General features: G+C 48.0%; 1 protein-coding gene across 4 annotated transcripts in view; it reads left to right on the forward strand.

The window, feature by feature from the left end:
• Positions 1-20,990, forward strand: part of TEDC2 (tubulin epsilon and delta complex 2) — a 293,826-nt gene that overhangs the window by 167,805 nt on the left and 105,031 nt on the right. The gene's annotated exons all lie outside the window — the stretch shown is intronic.

The raw sequence follows: 20,990 nt of genomic DNA on the forward strand, positions 1-20,990 counted from the left end.
AATAATGGTATCTTTAGAAAGTCCATTTAATGGCGAGAAAAACGATATATAATATGTGTGGGTACAGTAAATGAGTAAGAGGAAAATTACAGCTAAACATAAACACTGCAAAAATGTAAAAATAGCCTTGGTCCCAAACGGACAGAAAATGGAAAAGTGCTGTGGTCATTAAGGGGTTAATGAACACTGAAAAATCTTAAAGGGACAGTAAAGTCAAAATTAAACTTTTATTATTCAGATAGGGCATGCAATTTTAAACAACTTTCCAATTGACTTCTTTTAGCAAATTTGCTTCGTTCTCTTGGTATCTTTTATTGAAGAGTAAAACTAGGTAGGCTCAAAAGAGCTCAGGAGTCTCCATGTGTCTTTAGTACTCTAAAAAGTGTTTTGCAACATTGTATAACAAAGCTGTAAATAATGTTGCAAAACACTGCTGCCATAGAGTACTAAGGACTCGTGCACACTCCTGAACCCTTATGAGCCTACCTAGTTTTACTCTCCAATCAAACATACCAAGTAAGCAAAGCAAATTCCTTCTTTATTTATCATGGTATTTTTACTCATTGTTTTCATAATGTTTTCTATCATGGGCATCAGACCTGAATAATGTCTTGTGGTAGTAAAATTCGCAAAAATAAGCCACTGAAAGGTACATTCAATGTGTTTTGCTTCAGCTAAAAAGGTGGTATTTAAAATGTATTTCAGGTTTTTTTGTAATTATATATCTCATATATCTTGACTCACCCTATTGCTACTCAACAATAATCATTAGCCCCTTTTAAAATGGGGTTAGAGAAAAACCCTTAGTTGGAAGCCGAACTCCCGGACTCCATAATGTTGTTTGTTTTATCCTCAGATAGGATGGTTGGTATCATTTTGCTATCTAGACTCAACTGCTACTTCCTGGCTTTTGTTTATAAAACAATCATGTTATATTGTGCGCTTTGCACAGCATTCTTATTTTTTATACAATAGCGGAGTGCATTTTTCATTCTTTATTTCCTTGTTTATCTATATATCCATCTACAGTGGATATTAAAAGTCTACACACCCCTGTTAAAATGTCATTTCAGAACTTTTTCCACCTTTAATGTGACCTATAAACTGTACAACTCAATTGAAAAACAAACTGAAATCTTTTAGGTGGAGGAAAGTAAGAATAAAAAAGTAAAATAATGTGGTGTAGTTTATCACAGATATTATACCAAAGGCACTAAATATACTGAGCTCCTCAGCCCCTATACAGATTGAAAGGATACACAGAGTAGGTCCCCCTAGGAAAAATCCAGATGGAACAGTCAGGAACAGACCCATCATAGACAAATTCTTGAATTTTCAAGATAAAGTTAATTTTCTTAGGGCATATAGGGGACATGCCCCCCTACTGGTGGACCAAAATAAAATACTCCTTTTTCAGGATTTTTCAGCTGAAACGTCCGCCAAGAGGAGGGAGATGGCACCCTATTGCACTAAGATAATTAAAGCAAAGTTTAATGCTAGAATGATATACCCAGCTAAATTGAGTATATTTAGCAATGGTGAGATAAAAACATTCAATAGTGTACAAGAAGCTCAACATTTCTGCAATGAAATGCGTATAGATTAATTATAGCGTAAAAATGTCTGTTTAAAGTTATTATGTTTTTTAAAAATGTACATATATCATGGTCTTTTTGTATTTGCCTTGCAGCCCTCTTTTTATTTATTTTTTTTAATTTATTTTTTTTAATTTATTTTTATTTTCCCCTCGCTCCTTTCCCTCATCTTTGGCCTAGGGCCTACCCACTCCCAACCGGGTTAGTCATTTATAGAAGGAATGTTCTGGTATTCACACAGGGTATTCTAGATTGGGAAAGCATCACTTACGTTCCTGTCATGGAATATGGGGGGGATCACCTCCCCAATCAAAAGGAAGGCAATAATTAAAGAACTTTCTCAACTTAGACCGGATGTGGCATTGCTCTAAGAAACCCACCTTAATGATCAAGAAACTTTGAAACTCAGGAGCAAATGGGTTGGAGAGGTTATCCCTTCCTCAGGCCTGGGGAGGAGGAAAGGAGTGGCCATCTTAATAAATAAACAGCTAACATATCAAATTTCAGATCAAATAATAGATCCGGAAGGTAGATTTCAGATTATCAACATAGAAATAGATTAAAATATTTTACGTTATGCAATATATATGGTCCAAACAAAACAGATGATAAATTTTGGGATACCCTGGCCCTAAAAGTAATGAGTTTAAAAGGGAAGAACCTAATAATAGGTGGGGATCTGAACCTAATAGCATTGCCAAATATGGATAGATTAATACCAACAGCAGTTAAAGATAAGAAAATCCGGATATTCCAGAGATTTTGGGTGGGATTTTAGGTGTCCGTGACATATGGCGCATTCAAAACCCAGACACAAAAGCCTTTACATGCATGTCCAAAAGCCATCATACTATGTCACGCATAGATATGTTTCTGGTTACTGACATTATTACTGGGGCTGGAAATAAAAACAAATATAGAGGACATATGCATATCAGATCATGCAATTATATCACTAGAAGTTAAAATTAAATCCCTACAACGTCCCCCATCCAATAGTTTTTCTTTCCTAAGCAGCTAGTACATAATCTTAAATTTCCGAACTGGATGAAACACAAATGGTCAGAGTACACAGAATTTAACTATGCATATAAAGACAAAACAGAAATTTTCTGGGAAGCCAGGAAAGCGGTTATACGCGGGGATATAAATGCCCATCTCTGTGGCCTTAAAAAAATATATAATTTGAGAAATGTACAACTTGCCAATACTGTTAAAAATAGTTATAACAGATATCTAGCTGTTCCAATAAAATGCAATTGGGATAATTATGTAAACAGTAAAACACAGAGGGATCTTTTCCTTAAAGTGTAATGCAAGAAGAATTACGATTAAAAGCACTATATGGGGGCTATAGGGGAAGAGCAGCTAAATTTGTGTCTAGAATTATGAAGCAAAAATCAAATAACTACGTTGAGGCAATTAAGATAGACTCAAAGAGATTTTACAGAATTCTCATAGAACGGGTAACTCCCATCCTATATAACTTGTTTAATAGTTATTTTGATAAAGGAAAAGTACCCTCACCCAACTATGCAGCGTCAAATATCACTTTAATACTTAAAAAGGATAAAGACCCCGAAAATGTGTCCTATAGAACTATAGCTTTACTCAATTTCGATTACAAACTTTTAACTGCAATAATTGCCAATTGATTGAAACCCCATTTACATAAAATAATTCACGAAAATCAGGCTGGCTTCATGCCCGGTAGGAAACCGGTCAAAAACATACGTAAAACAATGTTGATCTTAGACTTTTATTGGAACAAGTATAGGCAGGAAAAAACCCTTAAAGGGTAAAATGCAGCAATCCTAACTGTAGACCCCGAAAAGGCCTTCGATCATATAAAATGGGACCACCTGTTTACTACTTTAGAGGAATTCGGCTTTTCAGGAAATTTTCTTAATTTCATCCAATCTATCTATAATAAACTAACCTCAGCAGTGATAGTAAATGGAGTGGTCTCAGACAGCTTTAAACTCCAACGTGGTACTAGGCAGGGATGCCCTCTATCCCCCCTACTATTCAACCTTTCACTGGAACCTCTGGCCATTTTATTAAGACATCATCTGGAATGTATCCAAATAGGCGGCCAGGAGTTTGTTTTGTCTTTATATGCTGATGACCTCTTATTGTATTTAAGTAACTTACAAGATACTCTACCAGTTTTGATGGCTGATATCCAACGATTTGGTACTGTATCAGGATACAAGATTATTATAGGGAAATCGGAGCTGCTTTGGTTAAATAAACCGGCCAAATTATTCTTTAGACACCCCTTTAGAGAGGTCCAACAAATTAAATATCTTGGAATCATTCTAACCAGAAATCCATTAAAGTGGTACAGAACTTTAAGTTTTTTGCAGAATGTAAGAGGAAAACAGCAGACTGGATGAATCTACCAATCTCCATTACGGCCAGGGTAATGTTAATTAAAACAATATTGTTTCCAAAATTATTATATCTTTTTCAAAACATCCTGTTGTTTTTATGTAAGACAGATATAACAAGTTTTAATCGAAATTGCACAAAGTTTATATGGAATGGCCAAATATCACAAATTGCTTTAAGCAAATTGATGCGGCCCAAGGAGGCCGCTGGTCTAGCTTTCCCTAATGTGAAATTTTATAATCTTGCTGCGCTGGTGAAATTTGCAATAGATTGGGTCACAGGACAAGAATAGGTTTCATTTATTCAACTTGAAACTGCCATGATAGCTCCATTTGATCTCAAAGCTATTCTTCATTGTCCACCTTCTAAATTACTGAATAAAATCATCAATCTGATCTCCTTCAAAAACATAATATTGGCCTGGCAGAAATATTGCTTGGAAATCAATGTTAATCCCTTCTGTACAGAATTTCTAACAATTACTGGAAATCCCGACTTTGAGCCAGGTCTTTCACAAAGGATCTTTTTACAATAGAAGGACAAAGGCCTCTCACAAATTAAACAAATCTTATCCCCAGATTTATCCATTAATCCATTTCAAAATATCTCCTCGCAATATAATCTTCCCAAGCAAGACTTTTTTTGGCCTTCCTACAAATTAGGCATTATATAAATAAATTACAGAAAAATATACTCCTGACTGGTCGCTGGGACCAATGGTTACTAGAATTAAATTATATAAGGAGGGATTATATTCGATTTTCCATTTATATAACTTAATTCATTCTAATTTGAATATTAAACAAATTGAAGGGATTCAATATAAATGGCAAAAGGACTTCCCTGACATTAGGGTCACAATGGTGCAAGATAGTTTAAATATAATAAATAAACCTGGGGTGCAGACAGTGTGGCGTGAATCACATTTGAAAGTGATGAATAAAGTATATATAACCGCTCACAACCTTCAGAAATGGTATAAGAGGAATCAATTATGCCCTAAATGTAGTTCACAGGCAGCAGACATCCTCCACTATTTCTGGTCATGCCCAAAAAGTTGACAAATATGGGCTCAAATCATTTATTAGATAACACAATTATTGGAAGTAAGAAATGAGATTTCAGCACAACATGCTATTTTCTTAATTAAATACGGCAATCAATATAAGAACAATGAATTATTCAATACAATTATATTATTAAATAGGAATCTTATCCTTAAAAACTGGAAGTCTCATAGAGCCCCACAATTTAATGAGTTCAAAAAGGTCTTAATAACACAGTGTACATTGGAACAACTATCTTTGCAGTATCCAACTAATTCACAGATCCAATGCTTTTTCAATAAATGGATAATAGTCATTAAATTACTTCCAGAAAATGTCCAGTATCAAATAGTTAAACCTTTCAGTAACACGGAATATGTCCTACAGAAGGTCTACAATGGCTATCTTCCCAAATGTTGGATAGAAGAACAAACACATTGAGGAGTTGGGGGAGGCAGATGAGAGATATGGAGGTGGGACGTTATATTATTATTAATTATTTTTCTTTAGGTCTCTGTAATATAAGAGACCAATATGTTTTTTCTGATCTAATTGTTGTTTAGAAGTTTAAAATGCCTATGGCCTGGTATAATGAAAGTACATTTATTCATGTTCACTTTCTAGTATAATATGCAGAGTTTTTGAGCAACAATGGAGGGTGTTCCTCCTTTCTATTTATTTCACAGAATTGAAATTGGATAAAAAAATGTATTTAAAATAATAATAATAATAATAATGTGGTGCATAAGTGTACATACCCTCCTATGACTGGGGATGTAGCTGTGTTCAGAATTAAGCAATCACATCAAAATCATACTAAATAGTAGTCAGTACACATCTGTCATTTCGGTACACAGTCTACACACCTATCATCATTTAAAGTGCCTCTAATTAACCCCAAATAAAGTTCAGCTGTTCTAGTAGGTCTTTACTGACATATTCGTAGTTGCATCCTACAGCAAAAGCCGTGGTCCACAGAGAGCTGCCAAATCGTCAGAGGGATCTCATTGTTAAAAGGTATCAGTCAGGAGAAGGGTACAAAAGAATTTCAAAAGCATTAGATATACCATGGAACACAGTGAAGACAGTCATCATCAAGTGAAGAAAATATGGCACAACAGTGACATTACCAAGAACTGGACGTCCCTCCAAAATTGATGAAAAGACAAGAAGAAAACTGGTCTGGGAAGCTTTAAAGGACCTACAGCAACATTAAAGGAGCTGCAGGAATATCTGGCAAGTACTGGCTGTGTGGTACATGTGACAAAAATCTCCCGTATTCTTAATATGTCTGGGCTATGGGGTAGAGTGGCAAGACTTCCGCATTTTCTTATGAAGAAAAACATCCAAGCACAGCTAAATTTTCCAAAAACACATATGACGTCTCCCAAAAGCATGTGGGAAAAGGTGTTATGGTCTGATCAAACCAAGGTTGAAAAAAGATATGTTTCCAAAAGATATGTTTGGCGCAAAAACAACACTACACATCACTAAAAGAACACCATACCCACAGTAAAGCATGGTGGTGGCAGCGTCATGCTTTGGGAATGGCCCAGCCAGAGCCTAGACCTGAATCCGATTGAAAATCTGTGGGGTGATCTTAAAAGGGCTGTGTACAGGAGATGCCCTCGTAATCTGACAGATTTGGAGTGTTTTTGCAAAGAAGAGTGGGCAAATCTTGCCAATTCAAGATGTGCCATGCTGATAGACTCATACCCAAAAAGACTGAGTGCTGTAATAAAATCAAAAGATGCTTCAACAAAGTATTAGTTTAAGGGTGTGCACACTTATGCAACCATATTATTTTAGTTTTTTATTTCTACTTCCCTCCACCTAAAAGATTTTAGTTTTCTTTGCAATTGAGTTGTACACTTTATAGGTCACATTAAAGGTAGAAAAAGTTCTGAAATAATTTATCTGTCTCATTTTTTTACATCACAGAAACCTGACATTTTAACAGGGGTGTGTAGACTTTTTTATATCCACTCTATCTATCATCTATCTATCTATCTATCTATCTATCTATCTATCTATCTATCTATCTATCTATCTATCTATCTGATCTATCTATCTATCTGATCTATCTATCAGGTCTTTCTAACGGGTTTATCTATCTATCTATCTATCTATCTATCTATCTATCTATCTATCTATCTATCTATCTATCTATCTATCTAGTCTATCTAACAGGTCTATCTATCTGTACTTGAATGTATGTGATACATGTAAATATTTTATTTCTTTATGCAACAATTGATAGCTATTTCAGCATTGATATGTACAATTGATTTGTTTATCTGTCTGTCTATTTAATCATGAGCACAAAAAAAGGGGTTAACCCCTTGGTTACGTTTGCCTATAATAGTTCAGTTACTATGTCAGGGATCAGCAAATCCTAGGAGCAAAGCCAGAAATGTTTCTGCTTTAGTGAGAGGGTAGGTGGGCATTGTGTATCTATATGTAAACCATATGCATTTTATATTTAATTTGCCACGTACTTTTCTTTTTAATGCCTGCCACTTATTTTGTATATATATATATATATATATATATATATATATATATATATATATATATATATATATATATATATATATATATATATATACATTTCAAAACAAAGATTTAAAGGGACAGTCTAGTCACAATTAAATTTTCATGATTCAGATAGGGCATGTGATTTTAAAGAACTTTCCAATTTACTTTTATCATCAGTTTTGCTTTGTTCTCTTGGTATTCTTCATTGAAACCTAGGTAGGCTCATAAGCTAATTTCTAAGCCCTTGAAGACCACCTCTTATCTGAATGCATTGTGACAGTTTTTTACAGCTAGAGGGAGTTAGTTCATGTGTAACATATGGATAACATTGTGCTCACCCCGTGGAGTTACTTATGGGAGGGCACTGATTGGCTAAAATGCAAGTCTGTCAAAAGAACTGAAATAAGGGGGCAGTCTGCAAAGGCTTAGATACAGAGGTAAAAAGTATATTAATACAACCGTGTTGGTTATGCAAAACTGGGGAATGGGTAATAAAGGGATTATCTATCTTTTTAAACAATAAAAATTCCCTTTAAGATAGGTAACAGATTTTTTTTTTTTAGGTCTGTCATTTCTTTTGTTTTTGCAAGCCAAGGATTTAAGTGACTGTTTAATATCTGTCACACCAGGAAATAGACATTGTTTTAAAAGCCTGTCACATCAAATAATAAACTGAATTATTTGATGGAACAAGCATTTAAAACAAATTAATAAGCACTCTAAATGCCATGGTAGTTAATACATTAAAAAAAAAATACCGTTCAAGAATCTGTGCCTCTGCTGCAGTATTTTTTTCAAGTGTCACATTCACTTCTCTGCATGTTTGTCTCAATGTGGTCTATCCTCTGCCGTCCCTACACACATGCTTTTTTTAAAGGGACGTTTTAGAGCAAAATGACATGCTGTAATTTGTTAAAGCATGTAAATTTTATCACTACCAACCATGCAAGGCAATGTGCTTTATTTTTATTTTTTTGAGGTGAAAGGTATGACTAATGGGGACAAACTGAGCTGTGGGCCTGTGTCTGAGGGAAAAACACACAGAGCTTTGGGGGAATGTGACTGAAGATTGGAGACACACAAAGCTGTGGGGGATGTGACTGAAGAGGGGAGACACACAGAGCTGTGGGGGATGTGACTGAAGAGGGGAGACACACAGAGCTGTGGGGGGATGTGACTGAAGAGGGGAGACACACAGAGCTGTGGGGGGATGTGACTGAAGAGGGGAGACACACAGAGCTGTGGGGGGATGTGACTGAAGAGGGGAGACACACAGAGCTGTGGGGGGATGTGACTGAAGAGGGGAGACACACAGAGCTGTGGGGGATGTGCCTGAAGAGGGGAGACACACAGAGCTGTGGGGGATGTGACTGAAGAGGGGAGACACACAGAGCTGTGGGGGGATGTGACTGAAGAGGGGAGACACACAGAGCTGTGGGGGATGTGACTGAAGAGGGGAGACACACAGAGCTGTGGGGGGATGTGACTGAAGAGGGGAGACACACAGAGCTGTGGGGGGATGTGACTGAAGAGGGGAGACACACAGAGCTGTGGGGGGATGTGACTGAAGAGAGGAGACACACAGAGCTGTGGGGGATGTGACTGAAGAGGGGAGACACACAGAGCTGTGGGGGATGTGACTGAAGAGGGGAGACACACAGGTGTGGTGGATGTGACTGAAGAGAGGAGACACACAGAGCTGTGGGGGATGTGACTGAAGAGGGGAGACACACAGAGCTGTGGGGGATGTGACTGAAGAGGGGAGACACACAGAGCTGTGGGGGATGTGACTGAAGAGAGGAGACACACAGAGCTGTGGGGGATGTGACTGAAGAGGGGAGACACACAGAGCTGTGGGGGATGTGACTGAAGAGGGGAGACACACAGAGCTGTGGGGGAATGTGACTGAAGAGGGGAGACACACAGAGCTGTGGGGGGGATGTGACTGAAGAGAGGAGACACACAGAGCTGTGGGGGATGTGACTGAAGAGAGGAGACACACAGAGCTGTGGGGGATGTGACTGAAGAGGGGGACACACAGAGCTGTGGGGGATGTGACTGAAGAGGGGGACACACACAGAGCTGTGGGGGATGTGACTGAAGAGGGGAGACACACAGAGCTGTGGGGGGATGTGACTGAAGAGGGGAGACACACAGAGCTGTGGGGGGATGTGACTGAAGAGGGGAGACACACAGAGCTGTGGGGGATGTGACTGAAGAGAGGAGACACACAGAGCTGTGGGGGATGTGACTGAAGAGGGACACACACACAGAGCTGTGGGGGATGTGACTGAAGAGAGGAGACACACAGAGCTGTGGGGGATGTGACTGAAGAGAGGAGACACACAGAGCTGTGGTGGATGTGACTGAAGAGGGGAGACACACAGAGCTGTGGGGGATGTGACTGAAGAGGGGAGACACACAGAGCTGTGGGGGATGTGACTGAAGAGGGGAGACACACAGAGCTGTGGGGGATGTGACTGAAGAGGGGAGACACACAGAGCTGTGGGGGATGTGACTGAAGAGGGGAGACACACAGAGCTGTGGTGGATGTGACTGAAGAGGGGAGACACACAGAGCTGTGGGGGAATGTGACTGAAGAGGGGAGACACACAGAGCTGTGGGGGGGATGTGACTGAAGAGGGGAGACACACAGATCTGTGGGGGATGTGACTGAAGAGGGGAGACGCCCAAAGCTGTGGGGGATGTGACTGAAGAGGGGGTACACACAGAGCTGTGGGGGATGTAACTGATGAGGGGAGACACACAGAGCTGTGGTGGATGTGACTGAAGAGGGGAGACACACAGAGCTGTGGGGGATGTGACTGAAGAGGGGAGACACACAGAGCTGTGGGGGATGTGACTGAAGAGGGGAGACACACAGAGCTGTGGGGGGGATGTGACTGAAGAGGGGAGACACACAGAGCTGTGGGGGATGTGACTGAAGAGGGGAGACACACAGAGCTGTGGTGAATGTGACTGAAGAGGGGAGACACACAGAGCTGTGGGGGATGTGACTGAAGAGGGGAGACACACAGAGCTGTGGGGGATGTGACTAAAGAGGGGAGACACACAGAGCTGTGGTGGATGTGACTGAAGAGGGGAGACACACAGAGCTGTGGGGGAATGTGACTGAAGAGGGGAGACACACAGAGCTGTGGGGGGGATGTGACTGAAGAGGGGAGACACACAGAGCTGTGGGGGATGTGACTGAAGAGGGGAGACGCACAAAGCTGTGGGGGATGTGACTGAAGAGGGGGTACACACAGAGCTGTGGGGGATGTAACTGATGAGGGGAGACACACAGAGCTGTGGTGGATGTGACTGAAGAGGGGAGACACACAGAGCTGTGGGGGATGTGGCTGAAGAGGGGAGACACACAGAGCTGTGGGGGATGTGACTGAAGAGGGGAGACACACAAAGCTGTGGGGGATGTGACTGAAGAGGGGAGACACACAGAGCTGTGGGGGGATGTGACTGAAGAGGGGAGACACACAGAGCTGTGGGGGGGATGTGACTGAAGAGGGGAGACACACAGAGCTGTGGGGGATGTGACTGAAGAGGGGAGACACACAGAGCTGTGGGGGGGATGTGCCTGAAGAGAGGAGACGCACAAAGCTGTGGGGGATGTGACTGAAGAGAGGAGACACACAGAGCTGTGGTGGATGTGACTGAAGAGGGGAGACACACAGAGCTGTGGGGGGGATGTGACTGAAGAGGGGAGACACACAGAGCTGTGGGGGGAATGTGACTGAAGAGGGGAGACACACAGAGCTGTGGGGGGAATGTGACTGAAGAGGGGAGACACACAGAGCTGTGGGGGATGTGACTGAAGAGGGGAGACACACAGAGCTGTGGGGGATGTGACTAAAGAGGGGAGACACACAGAGCTGTGGGGGATGTGACTGAAGAGGGGAGACACACAGAGCTGTGGGGGATGTGACTGAAGAGGGGAGACACACAGAGCTGTGGGGGATGTGACTGAAGAGGGGAGACACACAGAGCTGTGAGGGGGATGTGACTGAAGAGGGGAGACACAGAGCTGTGGGGGATGTGACTGAAGAGGGGAGACACACAGTGCTGTGGGGGGAATGTGACTGAAGAGGGGAGACACACAGAGCTGTGGGGGGAATGTGACTGAAGAGGGGAGACACACAGAGCTGTGGGGGGGATGTGAATGAAGAGGGGAGACACACAGACCTGTGGGGGATGTGACTGAAGAGGGGAGACACACAGAGCTATGGGGGATGTGCCTGAAGAAGGGAGACACACAGAGCTGTGGGTGATGTGACTGAAGAGGGGGAGACACACAGAGCTGTGAGAGGGATGTGACTGAAGAGGGGAGACACACAGAGCTGTGGGGGATGTGACTGAAGAGGGGAGACACACAGAGCTATGGGGGATGTGCCTGAGGAGGGGAGACACACAGAGCTGTGGGGGATGTGACTGAAGAGGGGAGACACGCAGAGCTGTGGGGGGATGTGCCTGAAGAGGGGAGACACACAGTGCTGTGGGGGGATGTGACTGAAGAGGGGAGACACAGAGCTGTGGGGGGATGTGACTGAAGAGGGGAGACACACAGAGCTGTGGGGGATGTGACTGAAGAGGGGAGACACACAGAGCTGTGGGGGGGATGTGACTGAAGAGGGGAGACACACAGAGTTGTGAGAGGGATGTGACTGAAGAGGGGAGACACACAGAGCTGTGGGGGATGTGCCTGAAGAGGGGAGACACACAGAGCTGTGGGGGGGATGTGACTGAAGAGGGGAGACACACAGAGCTGTGGGGGATGTGACTGAAGAGGGGAGACACACAGAGCTGTGGGGGGGGATGTGACTGAAGAGAGGAGACACACAGAGCTGTGGGGGATGTGCCTGAAGAGAGGAGACGCACAAAGCTGTGGGCGATGTGACTGAAGAGAGGAGACACACAGAGCTGTGGTGGATGTGACTGAAGAGGGGAGACACACAGAGCTGTGGGGGGGATGTGACTGAAGAGGGGAGACACACAGAGCTGTGGGGGGAATGTGACTGAAGAGGGGAGACACACAGAGCTGTGGGGGGAATGTGACTGAAGAGGGGAGACACACAGAGCTGTGGGGGGATGTGACTAAAGAGGGGAGACACACAGAGCTGTGGGGGATGTGACTGAAGAGGGGAGACACACAGAGCTGTGGGGGATGTGACTGAAGAGGGGAGACACACAGAGCTGTGGGGGATGTGACTGAAGAGGGGAGACACACAGAGCTGTGAGGGGGATGTGACTGAAGAGGGGAGACACAGAGCTGTGAGGGGGAATGTGACTGAAGAGGGGAGACACACAGTGCTGTGGGGGGAATGTGACTGAAGAGGGGAGACACACAGAGCTGTGGGGGGAATGTGACTGAAGAGGGGAGACACACAGAGCTGTGGGGGGGATGTGAATGAAGAGGGGAGACACACAGACCTGTGGGGGATGTGACTGAAGAGGGGAGACACACAGAGCTGTGGGGGATGTGCCTGAAGAAGGGAGACACACAGAGCTGTGGGGGATGTGACTGAAGAGGGGAGACACACAGAGCTGTGGGGGATGTGACTGAAGAGGGGAGACACACAGAGCTGTGGGGGATGTGACTGAAGAGGGGAGACACACAGAGCTATGGGGGATGTGCCTGAGGAGGGGAGACACACAGAGCTGTGGGGGATGTGACTGAAGAGGGGAGACACGCAGAGCTGTGGGGGGATGTGCCTGAAGAGGGGAGACACACAGAGCTGTGGGGGATGTGACTGAAGAGGGGAGACACAGAGCTGTGGGGGGATGTGACTGAAGAGGGGAGACACACAGAGCTGTGGGGGATGTGACTGAAGAGGGGAGACACACAGAGCTGTGGGGGGGATGTGACTGAAGAGGGGAGACACACAGAGTTGTGAGAGGGATGTGACTGAAGAGGGGAGACACACAGAGCTGTGGGGGATGTGCCTGAAGAGGGGAGACACACAGAGCTGTGGGGGGGATGTGACTGAAGAGGGGAGACACACAGAGCTGTGGGGGAATGTGACTGAAGAGGGGAGACACACAGAGCTGTGGGGGGGATGTGACTGAAGAGGGGAGACACACAGAGCTGTGAGGGGGATGTGACTGAAGAGGGGGAGACACACAGAGCTGTGGGGGATGTGACTGAAGAGAGGAGACACAGAGCTCTGGGGGATGTGACTGAAGAGGGGAGACACACAGAGCTGTGGGGGATGTGACTGAAGAGGGGAGACACACAGAGCTGTGGGGGATGTGACTGAAGAGAGGAGACACACAGAGCTGTGGGGGATGTGACTGAAGAGGGGAGACACACAGAGCTGTGGGGTGATGTGACTGAAGAGGGGAGACACACAGAGCTGTGGGGGATGTGACTGAAGAGAGGAGACACACAGAGCTGTGGGGGATGTGACTGAAGAGAGGAGACACACAGAGCTGTGGGGGGTGTGACTGAAGAGGAGAGACACACAGAGCTGTGGGGGATGTGACTGAAGAGGGGAGACACACAGAGCTGTGGGGGGATGTGACTGAAGAGGGGAGACACACAGAGCTGTGGGGTGATGTGCCTGAAGAGAGGAGACACACAGAGCTGTGGGGGGATGTGACTGAAGAGGGTAGACACACAGAGCTGTGGGGGGATGTGACTGAAGAGGGGAGACACAGAGCTGTGGGGGGATGTGACTGAAGAGGGGAGACACACAGAGCTGTGGGTGATGTGACTTAAGAGAGGAGACACACAGAGCTGTGGGGGGGATGTGACTGAAGAGAGGAGACACACAGAGCTGTGGGGGATGTGACTGAAGAGGGGAGACACACAGAGCTGTGGGGGGATGTGACTGAAGAGGGTAGACACACAGAGCTGTGGGGGGATGTGACTGAAGAGAGGAGACACACAGAGCTGTGGGGGATGTGACTGAAGAGGGTAGACACACAGAGCTGTGGGGGGATGTGACTGAAGAGGGGAGACACACAGAGCTGTGAGAGGGATGTGACTAAAGAGGGGAGACACACAGAGCTGTGGGTGATGTGCCTGAAGAGGGGAGACACACAGAGCTGTGGGGGATGTGACTAAAGAGAGGAGACACACAGAGCTGTGGGGGATGTGACTGAAGAGGGGAGACACACAGAGCTGTGGGGGATGTGACTGAAGAGGGGAGACACACAGAGCTGTGGGGGATGTGACTGAATAGGGGAGACATACAGAGCTGTGGGGGATGTGACTGAAGAGGGGAGACACACAGAGCTGTGGGGGATGTGACTGAAGAGGGGAGACACACAGAGCTGTGGGGGATGTGACTGAAGAGGGGAGACACACAGAGCTGTGGGGGATGTGACTGAAGAGGGGAGACACACAGAGCTGTGGGGGATGTGACTGAAGAGGGGAGACACAGAGCTGTGGGGGATGTGACTGAAGAGGAGAGACACACAGAGCTGTGGGGGGTGTGACTGAAGAGAGGAGACACACAGAGCTGTGGGGGATGTGACTGAAGAGGGGAGACACACAGAGCTGTGGGGGATGTGACTGAAGAGAGGAGACACACAGAGCTGTGGGGGGGATGTGCCTGAAGAGGGGAGACACACAGAGCTGTGAGGGGGATGTGACTGAAGAGAGGAGACACACAGAGCTGTGGGGGATGTGACTGAAGAGGGGAGACACACAGAGCTGTGGGGGGATGTGACTGAAAAGGGGAGACACACAGAGCTGTGAGGGGGATGTGACTGAAGAGGGGAGACACACAGAGCTGTGGGGGGAATGTGACTGAAGAGGGGAGACATACAGAGCTGTGGGGGGAATGTGACTGAAGAGGGGAGACACACAGAGCTGTGGGGGGGATGTGACTGAAGAGAGGAGACACACAGAGCTGTGGGGGATGTGCCTGAAGAGGAGAGACACACAGAGCTGTGGGGGATGTGACTGAAGAGGGGAGACACACAGAGCTGTGGGGGGATGTGACTGAAGAGGGGAGACACACAGAGCTGTGGGGGGATGTGACTGAAGAGGGGAGACACACAGAGCTGTGGGGGATGTGACTGAAGAGGGGAGACACACAGAGCTGTGGGGGATGTGACTGAAGAGGGGAGACACACAGAGCTGTGGGGGATGTGACTGAAGAGAGGAGACACACAGAGCTGTGAGGGGGATGTGACTGAAGAGAGGAGACACACAGAGCTGTGGGGGATGTGACTGAAGAGGGGAGACACACAGAGCTGTGGGGTGATGTGACTGAAGAGGAGAGACACACAGAGCTGTGGGGGATGTGACTGAAGAGAGGAGACACACAGAGCTGTGGGGGATGTGACTGAAGAGAGGAGACACACAGAGCTGTGGGTGATGTGACTGAAGAGGAGAGACACACAGAGCTGTGGGGGATGTGACTGAAGAGAGGAGACACACAGAGCTCTGGGGGATGTGACTGAAGAGAGGAGACACAGAGCTCTGGGGGATGTGACTGAAGAGAGGAGACACACAGAGCTGTGGGGGGATGTGACTGAAGAGGGGAGACACACAGAGCTGTGGGGGGATGTGACTGAAGAGGGGAGACACACAGAGCTGTGGGGGATGTGACTGAAGAGAGGAGACACACAGAGCTGTGGGGGATGTGACTGAAGAGGGGAGACACACAGAGCTGTGGGGGATGTGACTGAAGAGGGGAGACACACAGAGCTGTGGGGGGGATGTGACTGAAGAGGGGAGACACACAGAGCTGTGGGGGATGTGACTGAAGAGAGGAGACACACAGAGCTGTGGGGGGATGTGACTGAAGAGAGGAGACACACAGAGCTGTGGGGGATGTGACTGAAGAGGGGAGACACACAGAGCTGTGGGGGGATGTGACTGAAGAGGGGAGACACACAGAGCTGTGGGGGGATGTGACTGAAGAGGGGAGACACACAGAGCTGTGGGGTATGTGCCTGAAGAGGGGAGACACACAGAGCTGTGGGGGGATGTGACTGAAGAGGGGAGACACACAGAGCTGTGGGGGGATGTGACTGAAGAGGGGAGACACACAGAGCTGTGGGGGATGTGACTAAAGAGGGGAGACACACAGAGCTGTGGGGGATGTGACTGAAGAGGGGAGACATACAGAGCTGTGGGGGATGTGACTGAAGAGGGGAGATACACAGAGCTGTGGGGGGATGTGACTGAAGAGAGGAGACACACAGAGCTGTGGGGGATGTGACTGAAGAGGGGAGACACACAGAGCTGTGGGGGATGTGACTGAAGAGGGGAGACACAGAGCTGTGGGGGATGTGACTGAAGAGAGGAGACACACAGAGCTGTGGGGGATGTGACTGAAGAGAGGAGACACACAGAGCTGTGGGGGGTGTGACTGAAGAGGAGAGACACACAGAGCTGTGGGGGATGTGACTGAAGAGAGGAGACACACAGAGCTGTGGGGGATGTGACTGAAGAGAGGAGACACACAGAGCTGTGGGGGATGTGACTGAAGAGGGGAGACACACAGAGCTGTGGGGGTTGTGACTGAAGAGGGGAGACACACAGAGCTGTGGGGGATGTGACTGAAGAGGGGAGACACACAGAGCTGTGGGGGGATGTGACTGAAGAGAGGAGAAACAAAGAGCTGTGGGGGGATGTGACTGAAGAGGAGAGACACACAGAGCTGTGGGGGATGTGACTGAAGAGGGGAGACACACAGAGCTGTGGGGGAATGTGACTGAAGAGAGGAGACACACAGAGCTGTGGGGGATGTGACTGAAGAGGGGAGACACACAGAGCTGTGGGGGATGTGACTGAAGAGAGGAGACACACAGAGCTGTGGGGTGATGTGCCTGAAGAGGGAGACACACAGAGCTGTGGGGGGATGTGCCTGAAGAGGGGAGACACACAGAGCTGTGGGGGATGTGCCTGAAGAGGGGAGACACATAGAGCTGTGGGGGATGTGACTGAAGAGGGGAGACACACAGAGTTGTGGGGGATGTGCCTGAAGAGGGGAGACACACAGAGCTGTGGGGTGATGTGCCTGAAGAGGGGAGACACACAGAGCTGTGGGTGATGTGCCTGAAGAGGGGAGACACACAGAGCTGTGGGTGATGTGCCTGAAGAGGGGAGACACACAGAGCTGTGGGTGATGTGCCTGAAGAGGGGACACACACAGAGCTGTGGGTGATGTGCCTGAAGAGGGGAGACACACAGAGCTGTGGGTGATGTGACTGAAGAGGGGAGACACACAGAGCTGTGGGGGATGTGCCTGAAGAGGGGAGACACACAGAGCTGTGGGTGATGTGCCTGAAGAGGGGAGACACACAGAGCTGTGGGGTGATGTGACTGAAGAGGGGAGACACACAGAGCTGTGGGGTGATGTGACTGAAGAGGGGAGACACACAGAGCTGTGGGGGATGTGACTGAAGAGGGGAGACACACAGCTGTGGGGTGATGTGACTGAAGAGGGGAGACACACAGAGCTGTGGGGGATGTGACTGAAGAGGGGAGACACACAGAGTTGTGGGGGGGATGTGCCTGAAGAGGGGAGACACACAGAGCTGTGGGTGATGTGCCTGAAGAGGGGAGACACACAGAGCTGTGGGTGATGTGCCTGAAGAGGGGAGACACACAGAGCTGTGGGTGATGTGCCTGAAGAGGGGACACACACAGAGCTGTGGGTGATGTGCCTGAAGAGGGGAGACACACAGAGCTGTGGGTGATGTGACTGAAGAGGGGAGACACACAGAGCTGTGGGGGATGTGCCTGAAGAGGGGAGACACACAGAGCTGTGGGTGATGTGCCTGAAGAGGGGAGACACACAGAGCTGTGGGGTGATGTGACTGAAGAGGGGAGACACACAGAGCTGTGGGGTGATGTGACTGAAGAGGGGAGACACACAGAGCTGTGGGGGATGTGACTGAAGAGGGGAGACACACAGCTGTGGGGTGATGTGACTGAAGAGGGGAGACACACAGAGCTGTGGGGGATGTGACTGAAGAGGGGAGACACACAGAGTTGTGGGGGGGATGTGCCTGAAGAGGGGAGACACACAGAGCTGTGTGGGGGATGTGCCTGAAGAGGGGAGACACACAGAGCTGTGGGGGATGTGACTGAAGAGGGGAGACACACAGAGCTGTGGGGGTTGTGACTGAAGAGGGGAGACACACAGAGCTGTGGGGGGATGTGACTGAAGAGGGAAGACACACAGAGCTGTGGGGGGATGTGACTGAAGAGAGGAGAAACAAAGAGCTGTGGGGGGATGTGACTGAAGAGGAGAGACACACAGAGCTGTGGGGATGTGACTGAAGAGGGGAGACACACAGAGCTGTGGGGGATGTGACTGAAGAGGGGAGACACACAGAGCTGTGGGGGGATGTGACTGAAGAGAGGAGAAACAAAGAGCTGTGGGGGGATGTGACTGAAGAGGAGAGACACACAGAGCTGTGGGGGATGTGACTGAAGAGGGGAGACACACAGAGCTGTGGGGGTTGTGACTGAAGAGGGGAGACACACAGAGCTGTGGGGGGATGTGACTGAAGAGGGGAGACACACAGAGCTGTGGGGGGATGTGACTGAAGAGAGGAGAAACAAAGAGCTGTGGGGGGATGTGACTGAAGAAGAGAGACACACAGAGCTGTGGGGGATGTGACTGAAGAGGGGAGACACACAGAGCTGTGGGGGAATGTGACTGAAGAGAGGAGACACACAGAGCTGTGGGGGATGTGACTGAAGAGGGGAGACACACAGAGCTGTGGGGGATGTGACTGAAGAGAGGAGACACACAGAGCTGTGGGGTGATGTGCCTGAAGAGGGAGACACACAGAGCTGTGGGGGGATGTGACTGAAGAGGGGAGACACACAGAGTTGTGGGGGATGTGCCTGAAGAGGGGAGACACACAGAGCTGTGGGGGATGTGCCTGAAGAGGGGAGACACACAGAGCTGTGGGGGATGTGACTGAAGAGGGGAGACACACAGAGTTGTGGGGGATGTGCCTGAAGAGGGGAGACACACAGAGCTGTGGGGTGATGTGCCTGAAGAGGGGAGACACACAGAGCTGTGGGTGATGTGCCTGAAGAGGGGAGACACACAGAGCTGTGGGGGTTATGTGCCTGAAGAGGGGAGACACACAGAGCTGTGGGGGGATGTGACTGAAGAGGGGAGACACACAGAGCTGTGGGTGATGTGCCTGAAGAGGGGAGACACACAGAGCTGTGGGTGATGTGCCTGAAGAGGGGAGACACACAGAGCTGTGGGGTGATGTGCCTGAAGAGAAGAGACACACAGAGCTGTGGGGGGATGTGACTGAAGAGGGTAGACACACAGAGCTGTGGGGGGATGTGACTGAAGAGGGGAGACACAGAGCTGTGGGGGGATGTGACTGAAGAGGGGAGACACAAAGAGCTGTGGGGGATGTGACTGAAGAGAGGAGACACACAGAGCTGTGGGGGGGATGTGACTGAAGAGAGGAGACACACAGAGCTGTGGGGGATGTGACTGAAGAGGGGAGACACACAGAGCTGTGGGGGGATGTGACTGAGGAGGGTAGACACACAGAGCTGTGGGGGGATGTGACTGAAGAGAGGAGACACACAGAGCTGTGGGGGATGTGACTGAAGAGGGTAGACACACAGAGCTGTGGGGGGATGTGACTGAAGAGGGGAGACACACAGAGCTGTGAGAGGGATGTGACTAAAGAGGGGAGACACACAGAGCTGTGGGTGATATGCCTGAAGAGGGGAGACACACAGAGCTGTGGGGGATGTGACTGAAGAGAGGAGACACACAGAGCTGTGGGGGATGTGACTGAAGAGGGAAGACACACAGAGCTGTGGGGGATGTGACTGAAGAGGGGAGACACACAGAGCTGTGGGGGATGTGACTGAATAGGGGAGACATACAGAGCTGTGGGGGATGTGACTGAAGAGGGGAGACACACAGAGCTGTGGGGGATGTGACTGAAGAGGGGAGACACACAGAGCTGTGGGGGATGTGACTGAAGAGGGGAGACACACAGAGCTTTGGGGGATGTGACTGAAGAGGAGAGACACACAGAGCTGTGGGGGGTGTGACTGAAGAGAGGAGACACACAGAGCTGTGGGGGATGTGACTGAAGAGGGGAGACACACAGAGCTGTGGGGGATGTGACTGAAGAGGGGAGACACACAGAGCTGTGGGGGATGTGACTGAAGAGGGGAGACACACAGAGCTGTGGGGGGATGTGACTGAAGAGGGTAGACACACAGAGCTGTGGGGGGATGTGACTGAAGAGGGGAGACACAGAGCTGTGGGGGGATGTGACTGAAGAGGGGAGACACAAAGAGCTGTGGGGGATGTGACTGAAGAGAGGAGACACACAGAGCTGTGGGGGGGATGTGACTGAAGAGAGGAGACACACAGAGCTGTGGGGGATGTGACTGAAGAGGGGAGACACACAGAGCTGTGGGGGGATGTGACTGAGGAGG

The sequence above is a fragment of the Bombina bombina genome, chromosome 11 (genome assembly GCF_027579735.1).
Source record: "Bombina bombina isolate aBomBom1 chromosome 11, aBomBom1.pri, whole genome shotgun sequence".
Taxonomy (NCBI): domain Eukaryota; kingdom Metazoa; phylum Chordata; class Amphibia; order Anura; family Bombinatoridae; genus Bombina; species Bombina bombina.